The sequence below is a fragment of the Oncorhynchus mykiss genome, chromosome 17, assembly GCF_013265735.2.
Source record: "Oncorhynchus mykiss isolate Arlee chromosome 17, USDA_OmykA_1.1, whole genome shotgun sequence".
Classification (NCBI taxonomy): domain Eukaryota; kingdom Metazoa; phylum Chordata; class Actinopteri; order Salmoniformes; family Salmonidae; genus Oncorhynchus; species Oncorhynchus mykiss.
Genome location: NC_048581.1, coordinates 83,459,448 through 83,475,760, shown reverse-complemented (window position 1 = coordinate 83,475,760; position 16,313 = coordinate 83,459,448). Strand labels below are relative to the sequence as shown.

Here is a 16,313-nt window from a genome sequence, read left to right as displayed (position 1 = left end):
CTGAAAAGTATACAGGATCAATCCCGGCTTAATTTCAATCAATTAAAAATTAAGCATCGAGCCAGCCAGGAGTCGAACCTAGAATCTTCTGATCCGTAGTCAGACACGTTATCTATTGCGCCACTGGCCCCACGTTTAAGCTGCAGTCAGGTCACAGCTAGACCAGTGTACACAGTCATAGCTTCTGTCACCGACAAGGTTCCTTGGGATTTCTGTTACAGATGCAAATCTTAATTTGATCCTCCTGTTGTTGCATGAATTTTACTGCAGAGCAAGAAATGCAGCAATGAAGTGTATTCAACGTTTAAAATGCCTTGTATAATTTGAATCTACATAACATGTCACATTTCCTGTTGCTGAGGGAATATTGTTGTGTTGTGTGAAACTGCTGTCAGTTAAAATGCAGTATCTGTTGTTACACAAGTGCATCCCAAACAACAAGATATTCTTTCCCATACCGGGAGTTGAACCCGGGCCACCTGGGTGAAAACCAGGAATCCTAACCGCTAGACCATATGGGAAGACACATACTTAAAATACACATCACAGACAAATCTTTAAATGTTGACATTATGCCTTTTGGATTAAAAGCTACATATTTTTTTCTCTGAGATGTTGGGGAATGTCCAGATGAAATCAGTCTAAAATGAGTTTGAAGTGAGAACAGCCAGAAGCACTGAAAAGTATACAGTATCAATCCCGGCTTGATTTCAATAAATTAAATTAAGTATCGAGCCAGCCAGGAGTCGAACCTAGAATCTTCTGATCGGTAGTCAGACACGTTATCCATTGCGCCACTGGCCCCACGTCTAAGCTGAAGTCAGGTCACAGCTAGACCAGTGTACACAGTCATTGTGTCTGTCAACAACAAGGTTCCTTGGTTTTCTGTTTCAGATGCATATCTTAATTTGATCCTCCTGTTGTTGCATGAATTTTACTGAAGAGCAAGAAATGCAAACTTGAAGTGTATTCAATGTTTAAAAAGTCTTGTAAATTATGAATCTACAAAACATGTCACATTTGCTGTTGCTGAGGGAATATTGTTGTGTTGTGTGATTCTGCTGCCAGTTAAAATGTGGTATCTGTTCTTACACAAGTGCATCCCAAATGACAAGATGTTCTTTCCCATACTGGGAGTTCAACCCGGGCGAAAACCAGAAATCCTAAAAGCCAGACCATATGGGAAGACAGTTACTTTAAAAAAACATCACAGACAAATCCATAAACGTTGAAATGATGCTTGTTGTAATTACAAGCTCCATCTTTTTCTCAGCGATGTTGGAGAAAAGTCCCATATAAAATCAGTCTAAAATGTGTTTGAATCGAGAACTGCCAGACACAATGAAAAGTATACAGTATTTTTCCCAGCTTGATTTTGGTCAAATAAATCTAGTTTTGAGCCAAACAGGAGTCAAATATTCAATCTTCTGACCTGTTATCAGACACGTTATCCATTGCGCCAGTGGCCGCACAGCCAAGCTGAAGTCAGGACACACCTAGGCCAGTGTACACAGTCATAGCTTCTGTCACCGACAAGGTTCCTTGGGATTTCTGTTACAGATGCAAATCTTAATTTGATCCTCCTGTTGTTGCATTAATTTTACTGCAGAGCAAGAAATGCAGCCATGAAGTGTATTCAACATTTAAAAAGCCTTGTATAATTTGAATCTACATAACATGTCACATTTCCTGTTGCTGAGGGAATATTGTTGTGTTGTGTGAAACTGCTGCCAGTTAAAATGCAGTATCTGTTGTTACACAAGTGCATCCCAAACGACAAGATATTCTTTCCCATACCGGGAGTTGAACCCGGGCCACCTGGGTGAAAACCAGGAATCCTAACCGCTAGACCATTTGGGAAGACACATACTTGAAATACACATCACAGACAAATCTTTAAATGTTGACATTATGCCTGTTGGATTAAAAGCTACATCTTTTTTTCTCTGAGATGTTGGGGAATGTATGATGAAATCAGTCTAAAATGAGTTTGAAGTGAGAACAGCCAGAAGCACTGAAAAGTATACAGGATCAATCCCGGCTTAATTTCAATCAATTAAAAATTAAGCATCGAGCCAGCCAGGAGTCGAACCTAGAATCTTCTGATCCGTAGTCAGACACGTTATCTATTGCGCCACTGGCCCCACGTTTAAGCTGCAGTCAGGTCACAGCTAGACCAGTGTACACAGTCATTGCGTCTGTCAACAACAAGGTTCCTTGGTTTTCTGTTTCAGATGCATATCTTAATTTGATCCTCCTGTTGTTGCATGAATTTTACTGCAGAGCAAGAAATGCAAACTTGAAGTGTATTCAATGTTTAAAAAGTCTTGTAAATTATGAATCTACAAAACATGTCACATTTGCTGTTGCTGAGGGCATATTGTTGTGTTGTGTGATTCTGCTGCCAGTTAAAATGTGGTATCTGTTCTTACACAAGTGAATCCCAAATGACAAGATGTTCTTTCCCATACTGGGAGTTCAACCCGGGCGAAAACCAGGAATCCTAAACGCCAGACCATATGGGAAGACAGTTACTTGAAAAAAACATCACAGACAAGTCCATAAACGTTGAAATGATGCTTGTTGTAATTACAAGCTCCATCTTTTTTCTCAGAGATGTTGGAGAAAAGTCCCATGTAAAATCAGTCTAAAATGTGTTTGAATCGAGAACTGCCAGAGACAATGAAAAGTATACAGTATTTTTCCCAGCTTGATTTTGGTCAAATAAATCTAGTTTTGAGCCAAACAGGAGTCAAATATTCAATCTTCTGACCTGTTATCAGACACGTTATCCATTGCGCCACTGGCCGCACAGCCAAGCTGAAGTCAGGACACACCTAGGCCAGTGTACACAGTCATAGCTTCTGTCACCGACAAGGTTCCTTGGGATTTCTGTTACAGATGCAAATCTTAATTTGATCCTCCTGTTGTTGCATGAATTTTACTGCAGAGCAAGAAATGCAGCCATGAAGTGTATTCAACGTTTAAAAAGCCTTGTATAATTTGAATCTACATAACATGTCACATTTCCTGTTGCTGAGGGAATATTGTTGTGTTGTGTGAAACTGCAGTATCTGTTGTTACACAAGTGCATCCCAAACGACAAGATATTCTTTCCCATACCGGGAGTTGAACCCGGGCCACCTGGGTGAAAACCAGGAATCCTAACCGCTAGACCATATGGGAAGACACATACTTAAAATACACATCACAGACAAATCTTTAAATGTTGACATTATGCCTGTTGAATTAAAAGCTACATCTTTTTTTTCTCTGAGATGTTGGGGAATGTCCAGATGAAATCAGTTTGAAGTGAGAACAGCCAGAGGCACTGAGAAGTATACAGTATCATACCCGGTTTGATTTTAATCAATTAAACATTAAGTATCAATGCAGCAAGGAGTCGAACCTAGAATATTCTGATCCGTAGTCAGACACGTTATACATCGCGCCACTGGCTCCACGTCTAAGCTGAAGTCAGGTCACAGCTAGACCAGTGTACACAGTCATTGCGTCTGTCAACAACAAGGTTCCTTGGTTTTCTGTTTCAGATGCATATCTTAATTTGATCCTCCTGTTGTTGCATGAATTTTACTGCAGAGCAAGAAATGCAAACTTGAAGTGTATTCAATGTTTAAAAAGTCTTGTAAATTATGAATCTACAAAACATGTCACATTTTCTGTTGCTGAGGGAATATTGTTGTGTTGTGTGATTCTGCTGCCAGTTAAAATGTGGTATCTGTTCTTACACAAGTGCATCCCAAATGACAAGATGTTCTTTCCCATACTGGGAGTTGAACCCGGGCGAAAAACAGGAATCCTAAAAGCCAGACCATATGGGAAGACAGTTACTTTAAAAAAACATCACAGACAAATCCATAAACGTTGAAATTATGCTTGTTGTAATTACAAGCTCCATCTTTTTCTCAGAGATGATGGAGAAAAGTCCCATATAAAATCAGTCTAAAATGTGTTTGAATCTAGAACTGCCAGACACAATGAAAAGTATACAGTATTTTTCCCAGCTTGATTTTGGTCAAATAAATCTAGTTTTGAGACAAACAGGAGTCAAATATTCATTTTTCTGACCTGTTATCAGACATGTTATCCATTGCGCCACTGGCCGCACAGCCAAGCTGAAGTCAGGACACACCTAGGCCAGTGTACACAGTCATAGCTTCTGTCACCGACAAGGTTCCTTGGGATTTCTGTTACAGATGCAAATCTTAATTTGATCCTCCTGTTGTTGCATGAATTTTACTGCAGAGCAAGAAATGCAGCCATGAAGTGTATTCAACGTTTAAAATGCCTTGTATAATTTGAATCTACATAACATGTCACATTTCCTGTTGCTGAGGGAATACTGTTGTGTTGTGTGAAACTGCTGCCAGTTAAAATGCAGTATCTGTTGTTACACAAGTGCATCCCAAACTACAAGATATTCTTTCCCATACCGGGAGATGAACCCCGGCCACCTGGGTGAAAACCAGGAATCCTAACCGCTAGACCATATGGGAAGACACATACTTAAAATACACATCACAGACAAATCTTTAAATGTTGACATTATGCCTGTTGGATTAAAAGCTACATCTTTTTTTCTCTGAGATGTTGGGGAATGTCCAGATGAAATCAGTCTAAAAATGAGTTTGAAGTGAGAACAGCCAGAAGCACTGAAAAGTATACAGTATCAATCCCGGCTTGATTTCAATCAATTAAACATTAAGTATCGAGGCAGCAAGGAGTCGAACCTAGAATCTTCTGATCCGTAGTCAGACACGTTATACATCGCGCCACTGGCCCCACGTCTAAGCTGAAGTCAGGTCACAGCTAGACCAGTGTACACAGTCATTGCGTCTGTCAACAACAAGGTTCCTTGGTTTTCTGTTTCAGATGCATATCTTAATTTGATCCTCCTGTTGTTGCATGAATTTTACTGCAGAGCAAGAAATGCAAACTTGAAGTGTATTCAATGTTTAAAAAGTCTTGTAAATTATGAATCTACAAAACATGTCACATTTGCTGTTGCTGAGGGAATATTGTTGTGTTGTGTGATTCTGCTGCCAGTTAAAATGTGGTATCTGTTCTTACACAAGTGCATCCCAAACGACAAGATATTCTTTCCCATACCGGGAGTTCAACCCGTGCGAAAACCAGGAATCCTAAACGCCAGACCATATGGGAAGACAGTTACTTAAAAAAAACATCACAGACAAATCCATAAACGTTGAAATTATGCTTGTTGTATTACAAGCTCCATCTTTTTTCTCAGAGATGTTGGAGAAAAGTCCCATATAAAATCAGTCTAAAATGTGTTTGAATCGAGAAAAGCCAGACACAATGAAAAGTATACAGTATTTTTCCCAGCTTGATTTTGGCCAAATAAATCTAGTTTTGAGCCAAACAGGAGTCAAATATTCAATCTTCTGACCTGTTATCAGACACGTTATCACTGGCCGCACAGCCAAGCTGAAGTCAGGACACACCTAGGCCAGTCATAGCTTCTGTCACCGACAAGGTTCCTTGGGATTTCTGTTAAAGATGCAAATCTTAATTTGATCCTCCTGTTGTTGCATGAATATTACTGCAGAGCAAGAAATGCAGCCATGAAGTCTATTCAACGTTTAAAATGCCTTGTATAATTTGAATCATCATTGTATAACATGTCACATTTCCTGTTGCTGAGGGAATATTGTTGTGTTGTGTGAAACTGCTGCCAGTTAAAATGCAGTATCTGTTGTTACACAAGTGCATCCCAAACGACAAGATATTCTTTCCCATACCGGGAGTTGAACCCAGGCCACCTTGGTGAAAACCAGGAATCCTAACCGCCAGACCATATGGGAAGACATATACTTAAAATACACATCACAGACAAATCTTTAAATGTTGACATTATGCCTGTTGGATTAAAAGCTACATCTTTTTTTCTCTGAGATGTTGGGGAATGTCCAGATGAAATCAGTCTAAAATGAGTTTGAAGTGAGAACAGCCAGATGAACTGAAAAGTATACAGTATCAATCCCGGCATGATTTCAATCAATTAAATTAAGTATAGAGCCAGCCAGGAGTCGAACCTAGAATCTTCTGATCCGTAGTCAGACACGTTACCCATTGCGCCACTGGCCCCACGTCTAAGCTGAAGTCAGGTCACAGCTAGACCAGTGTACACAGTCATTGCGTCTGTCAACAACAAGGTTCCTTGGTTTTCTGTTTCAGATGCATATCTTAATTTGATCCTCCTGTTGTTGCATGAATTTTACTGCAGAGCAAGAAATGCAAACTTGAAGTGTATTCAATGTTTAAAAAGTCTTGTAAATTATGAATCTACAAAACATGTCACATTTTCTGTTGCTGAGGGAATATTGTTGTGTTGTGTGATTCTGCTGCCAGTTAAAATGTGGTATCTGTTCTTACACAAGTGCATCCCAAATGACAAGATGTTCTTTCCCATACTGGGAGTTCAACCCGGGCGAAAACCAGGAATCCTAAACGCCAGACCATATGGGAAGACAGTTACTTAAAAAAAACATCACAGACAAATCCATAAACGTTGAAATGATGCTTGTTGTAATTACAAGCTCCATCTTTTTCTCAGAGATGTTGGAGAAAAGTCCCATATAAAATCAGTCTAAAATGTGTTTGAATCGAGAACTGCCAGACACAATGAAAAGTATACAGTATTTTTCCCAGCTTGATTTTGGTCAAATAAATCTAGTTTTGAGCCAAACAGGAGTCAAATATTCAATCTTCTGACCTGTTATCAGACACGTTATCCATTGCGCCACTGGCCGCACAGCCAAGCTGAAGTCAGGACACACCTAGGCCAGTGTACACAGTCATAGCTTCTGTCACAGACAAGGTTCCTTGGGATTTCTGTTACAGATGCAAATCTTAATTTGATCCTCCTGTTGTTGCATGAATTTTACTGCAGAGCAAGAAATGCAGCCATGAAGTGTATTCAACGTTTAAAAAGCCTTGTATAATTTGAATCTACATAACATGTCACATTTCCTGTTGCTGAGGGAATATTGTTGTGTTGTGTGAAACTGCTGCCAGTTAAAATGCAATATCTGTTGTTACACAAGTGCATCCCAAACGCCAAGATATTCTTTCCCACACCGGGAGTTGAACCCGGGCCACCTGGATGAAAACCAGGAATCCTAACCGCTAGACCATATGGGAAGACACATACTTGAAATACACATCACAGACAAATCTTTAAATGTTGACATTATGCCTGTTGGATTAAAAGCTACATCTTTTTTTCTCTGAGATGTTGGGGAATGTCCAGATGAAATCAGTCTAAAATGAGTTTGAAGTGAGAACAGCCAGAAGCACTGAAAAGTATTCAGTATCAATCCCGGCTTGATTTCAATCAATTAAATTAAGTATCGAGCCAGCCAGGAGTCGAACCTAGAATCTTCTGATCCGTAGTCAGACACGTTATCCATTGCGCCACTGGCCCCACGTCTAAGCTGAAGTCAGGTCACAGCTAGACCAGTGTACACAGTCATTGCGTCTGTCAACAACAAGGTTCCTTGGTTTTCTGTTTCAGATGCATATCTTAATTTGATCCTCCTGTTGTTGCATGAATATTACTGCAGAGCAAGAAATGCAGCCATGAAGTCTATTCAACGTTTAAAATGCCTTGTATAATTTGAATCTACATAACATGTCACATTTCCTGTTGCTGAGGGAATATTGTTGTGTTGTGTGAAACTGCTGCCAGTTAAAATGCAGTATCTGTTGTTACACAAGTGCATCCCAAACGACAAGATATTCTTTCCCATACCGGGAGTTGAAACCGGGCCACCTGGGTGAAAACCAGGAATCCTAACCGCTAGACCATATGGGAAGACACATACTTAAAATACACATCACAGACAAATCTTTAAATGTTGACATTATGCCTGTTGGATTAAAAGCTACATCTTTTTTTTCTCTGAGATGTTGGGGAATGTCCAGATGAAATCAGTCTAAAATGAGTTTGAAGTGAGAACAGCCAGAAGCACTGAAAAGTATTCAGTATCAATCCCGGCTTGAATTCAATCAATTAAATTAAGTATTGAGCCAGCCAGGAGTCGAACCTAGAATCTTCTGATCCGTAGTCAGACACGTTATCCATTGCGCCACTGGCCCCACGTCTAAGCTGGGAGTTCAACCCGGGCGAAAACCAGGAATCCTAAACGCCAGACCATATGGGAAGACAGTTACTTAAAAAAAACATCACAGACAAATCCATAAACGTTGAAATTATGCTTGTTGTAATTACAAGCTCCATCTTTTTTCTCAGAGATGTTGTTGAAAAGTCCCATATAAAATCAGTCTAAAATGTGTTTGAATCGAGAACTGCCAGACACAATGAAAAGTATACAGTATTTTTCCCAGCTTGATTTTGGTCAAATAAATCTAGTTTTGAGCCAAACAGGAGTCAAATATTCAATCTTCTGACCTGTTATCAGACACGTTATCCATTGCGCCACTGGCCGCACAGCCAAGCTGAAGTCAGGACACACCTAGGCCAGTGTACACAGTCATAGCTTCTGTCACCGACAAGGTTCCTTGGGATTTCTGTTACAGATGCAAATCTTAATTTGATCCTCCTGTTGTTGCATGAATTTTACTGCAGAGCAAGAAATGCAGCCATGAAGTGTATTCAACGTTTAAAATGCCTTGTAAAATTTGAAAATACACAACATGTCACATTTCCTGTTGCTGAGGGAATATTGTTGTGTTGTGTTGTGTCTGCTGCCAGTTAAAATGCAGTATCTGTTGTTACACAAGTGCATCCCAAAGGACAAGATATTCTTTCCCATACTGGGAGTTCAACCCGGGCGAAAACCAGGAATCCTAAATGCCAGACCATATGGGAAGACAGTTACTTAAAAAAAACATCACAGACAAATCCATAAACGTTGAAATGATGCTTGTTGTAATTACAAGCTCCATCTTTTTCTCAGAGATGTTGGAGAAAAGTCCCATATAAAATCAGTCTAAAATGTGTTTGAATCGAGAACTGCCAGACACAATGAAAAGTATACAGTATTTTTCCCAGCTTGATTTTGGTCAAATAAATCTAGTTTTGAGCCAAACAGGAGTCAAATATTCAATCTTCTGACCTGTTATCAGACACGTTATCCATTGCGCCACTGGCCGCACAGCCAAGCTGAAGTCAGGACACACCTAGGCCAGTGTACACAGTCACCGACAAGGTTCCTTGGGATTTCTGTTACAGATGCAAATCTTAATTTGATCCTCCTGTTGTTGCATGAATTTTACTGCAGAGCAAGAAATGCAGCCATGAAGTGTATTCAACTTTTAAAATGCCTTGTATAATTTGAATCTACATAACATGTCACATTTCCTGTTGCTGAGGGAATATTGTTGTGTTGTGTGAAACTGCTGCCAGTTAAAATGCAGTATCTGTTGTTACACAAGTGCATCCCAAAGGACAAGATATTCTTTCCCATACCAGGAGTTGAACCCAGGCCACCTTGGTGAAAACCAGGAATCCTAACCGCCAGACCATATGGGAAAACATATACTTAAAATACACATCACAGACAAATCTTTAAATGTTGACATTATGCCTGTTGGATTAAAAGCTACATCTTTTTTTCTCTGAGATGTTGGGGAATGTCCAGATGAAATCAGTCTAAAATGAGTTTGAAGTGAGAACAGCCAGATGAACTGAAAAGTATACAGTATCAATCCCGGCATGATTTCAATCAATTAAATTAAGTATAGAGCCAGCCAGGAGTCAAACCTAGAATCTTCTGATCCGTAGTCAGACACGTTATCCATTGCGCCACTGGCCCCACATCTAAGCTGAAGTCAGGTCACAGCTAGACCAGTGTACACAGTCATTGCGTCTGTCAACAACAAGGTTCCTTGGTTTTCTGTTTCAGATGCATATCTTAATTTGATCCTCCTGTTGTTGCATGAATTTTACTGCAGAGCAAGAAATGCAAACTTGAAGTGTATTCAATGTTTAAAATGCCTTGTATAATTTGAATCTACATAACATGTCACATTTCCTGTTGCTGAGGGAATATTGTTGTGTTGTGTGAAACTGCTGCCAGCTAAAATGCAGTATCTGTTGTTACACAAGTGCATCCCAAATGACAAGATATTCTTTCCCATACCGGGAGTTGAACCCCGGCCACCTGGGTGAAAACCAGGAATCCTAACCGCTAGACCATATGGGAAGACACATACTTAAAATACACATCACAGACAAATCTTTAAATGTTGACATTATGCCTTTTGGATTAAAAGCTACATATTTTTTTCTCTGAGATGTTGGGGAATGTCCAGATGAAATCAGTCTAAAATGAGTTTGAAGTGAGAACAGCACTGAAAAGTATTCAGTATCAATCCCGGCTTGATATCAATCAATTAAATTAACTATCGAGCCAGCCAGGAGTCGAACCTAGAATCTTCTGATCCGTAGTCAGACACGTTATCCATTGCGCTACTGGCCCCACGTCTAAGCTGGGAGTTCAACCCGGGCGAAAACCAGGAATCCTAAAAGCCAGACCATATGGGAAGACAGTTACTTAAAAAAAACATCACAGACAAATCCATAAACGTTGAAATTATTCTTGTTGTAATTACAAGCTCCATCTTTTTCTCAGAGATGTTGGAGAAAAGTCCCATATAAAATCAGTCTAAAATGTGTTTGAATCGAGAACTGCCAGACACAATGAAAAGTATACAGTATTTTTCCCAGCTTGATTTTGGTCAAATAAATCTAGTTTTGAGCCAAACAGGAGTCAAATATTCAATCTTCTATCTTCTGACCTGTTATCAGACACGTTATCCATTGCGCCACTGGCCGCACAGCCAAGCTGAAGTCAGGACACACTTAGGCCAGTGTACACAGTCATAGCTTCTGTCACCGACAAGGTTCCTTGGGATTTCTGTTACAGATGCAAATCTTAATTTGATCCTCCTGTTGTTGCATGAATTTTACTGCAGATCAAGAAATGCAGCCATGAAGTGTATTCAAGGTTTAAAATGCCTTATATAATTTGAATCTACATAACATGTCACATTTCCTGTTGCTGAGGGAATATTGTTGTGTTGAGTGAAACTGCTGCCAGTTAAAATGCAGTATCAGTTGTTACACAAGTGCATCCCAAAGGACAAGATATTCTTTCCCATACTGGGAGTTGAACCCAGGCCACCTGGGTGAAAACCAGGAATCCTAACCGCTAGACCATATGGGAAGACACATACTTAAAACACACATCACAGACAAATCTTTAAATGTTGACATTATGCCTGTTGGATTAAAAGCTACATCTTTTTTTCTCTGAGATGTTGGGGAATGTCCAGATGAAATCAGTCTGAAATGAGTTTGAAGTGAGAACAGCCTGAAGCACTGAAAAGTATTCATAATCAATCCCGGCTTGATATCAATCAATTAAATTAAGTATCAAGCCAGCCAGGAGTCGAACCTAGAATCTTCTGATCCGTAGTCAGACACGTTATCCATTGCGCCACTGGCCCCACGTCTAAGCTGAAGTCAGGTCACAGCTAGACCAGTGTACACAGTCATTGCGTCTGTCAACAACAAGGTTCCTTGGTTTTCTGTTTCAGATGCATATCTTAATTTGATCCTCCTGTTGTTGCATGAATTTTACTGCAGAGCAAGAAATGCAAACTTGAAGTGTATTCAATGTTTAAAAAGTCTTGTAAATTATGAATCTACAAAACATGTCACATTTGCTGTTGCTGAGGGAATATTGTTGTGTTGTGTGATTCTGCTGCCAGTTAAAATGTGGTATCTGTTCTTACACAAGTGCATCCCAAATGACAAGATGTTCTTTCCCATACTGGGAGTTCAACCCGGGCGAAAACCAGGAATCCTAAATGCCAGACCATATGGGAAGACAGTTACTTAAAAAAAACATCACAGACAAATCCATAAACGTTGAAATGATGCTTGTTGTAATTACAAGCTCCATCTTTTTCTCAGAGATGTTGGAGAAAAGTCCCATATAAAATCAGTCTAAAATGTGTTTGAATCGAGAACTGCCAGACACAATGAAAAGTATACAGTATTTTTCCCAGCTTGATTTTGGTCAAATAAATCTAGTTTTGAGCCAAACAGGAGTCAAATATTCAATCTTCTGACCTGTTATCAGACACGTTATCCATTGCGCCACTGGCCGCACAGCCAAGCTGAAGTCAGGACACACCTAGGCCAGTGTACACAGTCACCGACAAGGTTCCTTGGGATTTCTGTTACAGATGCAAATCTTAATTTGATCCTCCTGTTGTTGCATGAATTTTACTGCAGAGCAAGAAATGCAGCCATGAAGTGTATTCAACTTTTAAAATGCCTTGTAAAATTTGAATCTACATAACATGTCACATTTCCTGTTGCTGAGGGAATATTGTTGTGTTGTGTGAAACTGCTGCCAGTTAAAATGCAGTATCTGTTGTTACACAAGTGCATCCCAAAGGACAAGATATTCTTTCCCATACCAGGAGTTGAACCCAGGCCACCTTGGTGAAAACCAGGAATCCTAACCGCCAGACCATATGGGAAGACATATACTTAAAATACACATCACAGACAAATCTTTAAATGTTGACATTATGCCTGTTGGATTAAAAGCTACATCTTTTTTTCTCTGAGATGTTGGGGAATGTCCAGATGAAATCAGTCTAAAATGAGTTTGAAGTGAGAACAGCCAGATGAACTGAAAAGTATACAGTATCAACCCGGCATGATTTCAATCAATTAAATTAAGTATAGAGCCAGCCAGGAGTCGAACCTAGAATCTTCTGATCCGTAGTCAGACACGTTATCCATTGCGCCACTGGCCCCACGTCTAAGCTGAAGTCAGGTCACAGCTAGACCAGTGTACACAGTCATTGCGTCTGTCAACAACAAGGTTCCTTGGTTTTCTGTTTCAGATGCATATCTTAATTTGATCCTCCTGTTGTTGCATGAATTTTACTGCAGAGCAAGAAATGCAAACTTGAAGTGTATTCAATGTTTAAAATGCCTTGTATAATTTGAATCTACATAACATGTCACATTTCCTGTTGCTGAGGGAATATTGTTGTGTTGTGTGAAACTGCTGCCAGCTAAAATGCAGTATCTGTTGTTACACAAGTGCATCCCAAATGACAAGATATTCTTTCCCATACCGGGAGTTGAACCCCGGCCATCTGGGTGAAAACCAGGAATCCTAACCGCTAGACCATATGGGAAGACACATACTTAAAATACACATCACAGACAAATCTTTAAATGTTGACATTATGCCTGTTGGATTAAAAGCTACATCTTTTTTTCTCTGAGATGTTGGGGAATGTCCAGATGAAATCAGTCTAAAATGAGTTTGAAGTGAGAACAGCACTGAAAAGTATTCAGTATCAATCCCGGCTTGATATCAATCAATTAAATTAACTATCGAGCCAGCCAGGAGTCGAACCTAGAATCTTCTGATCCGTAGTCAGACACGTTATCCATTGCGCTACTGGCCCCACGTCTAAGCTGGGAGTTCAACCCGGGCGAAAACCAGGAATCCTAAAAGCCAGACCATATGGGAAGACAGTTACTTAAAAAAAACATCACAGACAAATCCATAAACGTTGAAATTATTCTTGTTGTAATTACAAGCTCCATCTTTTTCTCAGAGATGTTGGAGAAAAGTCCCATATAAAATCAGTCTAAAATGTGTTTGAATCGAGAACTGCCAGACACAATGAAAAGTATACAGTATTTTTCCCAGCTTGATTTTGGTCAAATAAATCTAGTTTTGAGCCAAACAGGAGTCAAATATTCAATCTTCTGACCTGTTATCAGACACGTTATCCATTGCACCACTGGCCGCACAGCCAAGCTGAAGTCAGGACACACCTAGGCCAGTGTACACAGTCATAGCTTCTGTCACCGACAAGGTTCCTTGGGATTTCTGTTACAGATGCAAATCTTAATTTGATCCTCCTGTTGTTGCATGAATTTTACTGCAGAGCAAGAAATGCAGCCATGAAGTGTATTCAACGTTTAAAATGCCTTGTAAAATGTGAATCTACATACATAACATGTCACATTTCTTGTTGCTGAGGGAATATTGTTGTGTTGTGTGATTCTGCTGCCAGTTAAAATGTGGTATCTGTTCTTACACAAGTGCATCCCAAATGACAAGATATTCTTTCCCATACCGGGAGTTGAACCCAGGCCACCTTGGTGAAAACCAGGAATCCTAACCGCTAGACCATATGGAAAGACATATACTTAAAATACACATCACAGACAAATTTTTAAATGTTGACATTATGCCTGTCGGATTAAAAGCTACATCTTTTTTTCTCTGAGATGTTGGGGAATGTCCAGATGAAATCAGTCTAAAATTAGTTTGAAGTGAGAACAGCCAGATGAACTGAAAAGTATACAGTATCAATACCGGCATGATTTCAATCAATTAAATATCGAGCCAGGCAGGAGTCGAAACTAGAATCTTCTGATCTGTAGTCAGACACGTTATCCATTGCGCCACTGGCCCCACATCTAAGCTGTAGTCAGGCCACAGCTAGACCAGTGTACACAGTCATTGCGTCTGTCAACAACAAGTCTCCTTGGTTTTCTGTTTCAGATGCATATCTTAATTTGATCCTCCTGTTGTTGCATGAATTTTACTGCAGAGCAAGAAATGCAAACTTGAAGTGTATTCAACGTTTAAAATGCCTTGTATAATTTGAATCTACATAACATGTCACATTTCCTGTTGCTGAGGGAATATTGTTGTGTTGTGTGATTCTGCTGCCAGTTAAAATGTGGTATCTGTTCTTAAACAAGTGCATCCCAAATGACAAGATATTCTTTCCCATACCGGGAGTTGAACCCAGGCCACCTTGGTGAAAACCAGGAATCCTAACCGCTAGACCATATGGAAAGACATATACTTAAAATACACATCACAGACAAATTTTTAAATGTTGACATTATGCCTGTTGGATTAAAAGCTACATCTTTTTTTCTCTGAGATGTTGGGGAATGTCCAGATGAAATCAGTCTAAAATTAGTTTGAAGTGAGAACAGCCAGATGAACTGAAAAGTATACAGTATCAATCCCGGCATGATTTCAATCAATTAAATATCGAGCCAGCCAGGAGTCGAAACTAGAATCTTCTGATCTGTAGTCAGACACGTTATCCATTGCGCCACTGGCCCCACATCTAAGCTGTAGTCAGGTCACAGCTAGACCAGTGTACACAGTCATTGCGTCTGTCAACAACAAGGTTCCCTGGTTTTCTGTTTCAGATGCATATCTTAATTTGATCCTCCTGTTGTTGCATGAATTTTACTGCAGAGCAAGAAATGCAAACTTGAAGTGTATTCAACGTTTAAAATGCCTTGTATAATTTGAATCTACATAACATGTCACATTTGCTGTTGCTGAGGGAATATTGTTGTGTTGTGTGAAACTGCTGCCAGCTAAAATCTGTTGTTACACAAGTGCATCCCAAACGGCAAGATATTCTTTCCCATACCGGGAGTTGAACCCATGCCACCTGGGCGAAAACCAGGAATCCTAACCGCTAGACCATATGGGAAGACACATACTTAAAATACACATCACAGACAAATCTTTAAATGTTGACATTATGCCTGTTGGATTAAAAGCTACATCTTTTTTTCTCTGAGATGTTGGGGAATGTCCAGATGAAATCAGTCTAAAATGAGTTTGAAGTGAGAACAGCCAGAAGCACTGAAAAGTATACAGTATCAATCCCGGCTTGATTTCAATCAATTAAATTAAGTATCGAGCCAGCCAGGAGTCGAACCTAGAATCTTCTGATCCGTAGTCAGACATGTTATCCATTGCGCCACTGGCCCCACGTCTAAGCTGGGAGTTCAACCCGGGCGAAAACCAGGAATTCTAAAAGCCAGACCATATGGGAAGACAGTTACTTAAAAAAAACATCACAGACAAATCCATAAACGTTGAAATTATGCTTGTTGTAATTACAAGCTCCATCTTTTTCTCAGAGATGTTGGAGAAAAGTCCCATATAAAATCAGTCTAAAATGTGTTTGAATTGAGAACTGCCAGACACAATGAAAAGTATACAGTATTTTTCCCAGCTTGATTTTGGTCAAATAAATCTAGTTTTGAGCCAAACAGGAGTCAAATATTCAATCTTCTATCTTCTGACCTGTTATCAGACACGTTATCCATTGCGTCACTGGCCGCACAGCCAAGCTGAAGTCAGGACACACCTAGGCCAGTGTACACAGTCATAGCTTCTGTCACCGACAAGGTTCCTTACTGTTACAGATGCAAA

At 39.8% G+C, this 16,313-nt stretch overlaps 18 non-coding genes across 18 annotated transcripts; all 18 read right to left on the bottom strand.

The window, feature by feature from the left end:
- Nucleotides 1-449: 449 nt before the first annotated feature.
- trnae-uuc lies at nucleotides 450-521 on the bottom strand. The gene has a single exon. It is a non-coding gene; the product is annotated as a tRNA-Glu (tRNA).
- Nucleotides 522-731: 210 nt separating this feature from the next.
- trnag-acc lies at nucleotides 732-804 on the bottom strand. The gene has a single exon. It is a non-coding gene; the product is annotated as a tRNA-Gly (tRNA).
- Nucleotides 805-1,788: 984 nt separating this feature from the next.
- trnae-uuc lies at nucleotides 1,789-1,860 on the bottom strand. Its single transcript has one exon. It is a non-coding gene; the product is annotated as a tRNA-Glu (tRNA).
- A 1,254-nt stretch (nucleotides 1,861-3,114) lies between these two features.
- trnae-uuc lies at nucleotides 3,115-3,186 on the bottom strand. Its single transcript has one exon. It is a non-coding gene; the product is annotated as a tRNA-Glu (tRNA).
- Nucleotides 3,187-6,056: 2,870 nt separating this feature from the next.
- Nucleotides 6,057-6,129, bottom strand: trnar-acg. Its single transcript has one exon. It is a non-coding gene; the product is annotated as a tRNA-Arg (tRNA).
- A 984-nt stretch (nucleotides 6,130-7,113) lies between these two features.
- Nucleotides 7,114-7,185, bottom strand: trnae-uuc. Its single transcript has one exon. It is a non-coding gene; the product is annotated as a tRNA-Glu (tRNA).
- A 210-nt stretch (nucleotides 7,186-7,395) lies between these two features.
- On the bottom strand, nucleotides 7,396-7,468 carry trnar-acg. The gene has a single exon. It is a non-coding gene; the product is annotated as a tRNA-Arg (tRNA).
- A 318-nt stretch (nucleotides 7,469-7,786) lies between these two features.
- Nucleotides 7,787-7,858, bottom strand: trnae-uuc. The gene has a single exon. It is a non-coding gene; the product is annotated as a tRNA-Glu (tRNA).
- A 211-nt stretch (nucleotides 7,859-8,069) lies between these two features.
- trnar-acg lies at nucleotides 8,070-8,142 on the bottom strand. The gene has a single exon. It is a non-coding gene; the product is annotated as a tRNA-Arg (tRNA).
- A 1,606-nt stretch (nucleotides 8,143-9,748) lies between these two features.
- On the bottom strand, nucleotides 9,749-9,821 carry trnar-acg. Its single transcript has one exon. It is a non-coding gene; the product is annotated as a tRNA-Arg (tRNA).
- A 318-nt stretch (nucleotides 9,822-10,139) lies between these two features.
- trnae-uuc lies at nucleotides 10,140-10,211 on the bottom strand. The gene has a single exon. It is a non-coding gene; the product is annotated as a tRNA-Glu (tRNA).
- Nucleotides 10,212-10,414: 203 nt separating this feature from the next.
- Nucleotides 10,415-10,487, bottom strand: trnar-acg. The gene has a single exon. It is a non-coding gene; the product is annotated as a tRNA-Arg (tRNA).
- Nucleotides 10,488-11,162: 675 nt separating this feature from the next.
- trnae-uuc lies at nucleotides 11,163-11,234 on the bottom strand. Its single transcript has one exon. It is a non-coding gene; the product is annotated as a tRNA-Glu (tRNA).
- A 210-nt stretch (nucleotides 11,235-11,444) lies between these two features.
- On the bottom strand, nucleotides 11,445-11,517 carry trnar-acg. The gene has a single exon. It is a non-coding gene; the product is annotated as a tRNA-Arg (tRNA).
- A 1,253-nt stretch (nucleotides 11,518-12,770) lies between these two features.
- On the bottom strand, nucleotides 12,771-12,843 carry trnar-acg. The gene has a single exon. It is a non-coding gene; the product is annotated as a tRNA-Arg (tRNA).
- A 318-nt stretch (nucleotides 12,844-13,161) lies between these two features.
- On the bottom strand, nucleotides 13,162-13,233 carry trnae-uuc. Its single transcript has one exon. It is a non-coding gene; the product is annotated as a tRNA-Glu (tRNA).
- Nucleotides 13,234-13,436: 203 nt separating this feature from the next.
- Nucleotides 13,437-13,509, bottom strand: trnar-acg. Its single transcript has one exon. It is a non-coding gene; the product is annotated as a tRNA-Arg (tRNA).
- A 2,001-nt stretch (nucleotides 13,510-15,510) lies between these two features.
- trnae-uuc lies at nucleotides 15,511-15,582 on the bottom strand. Its single transcript has one exon. It is a non-coding gene; the product is annotated as a tRNA-Glu (tRNA).
- Between the last annotated feature and the right edge of the window lie 731 nt (nucleotides 15,583-16,313).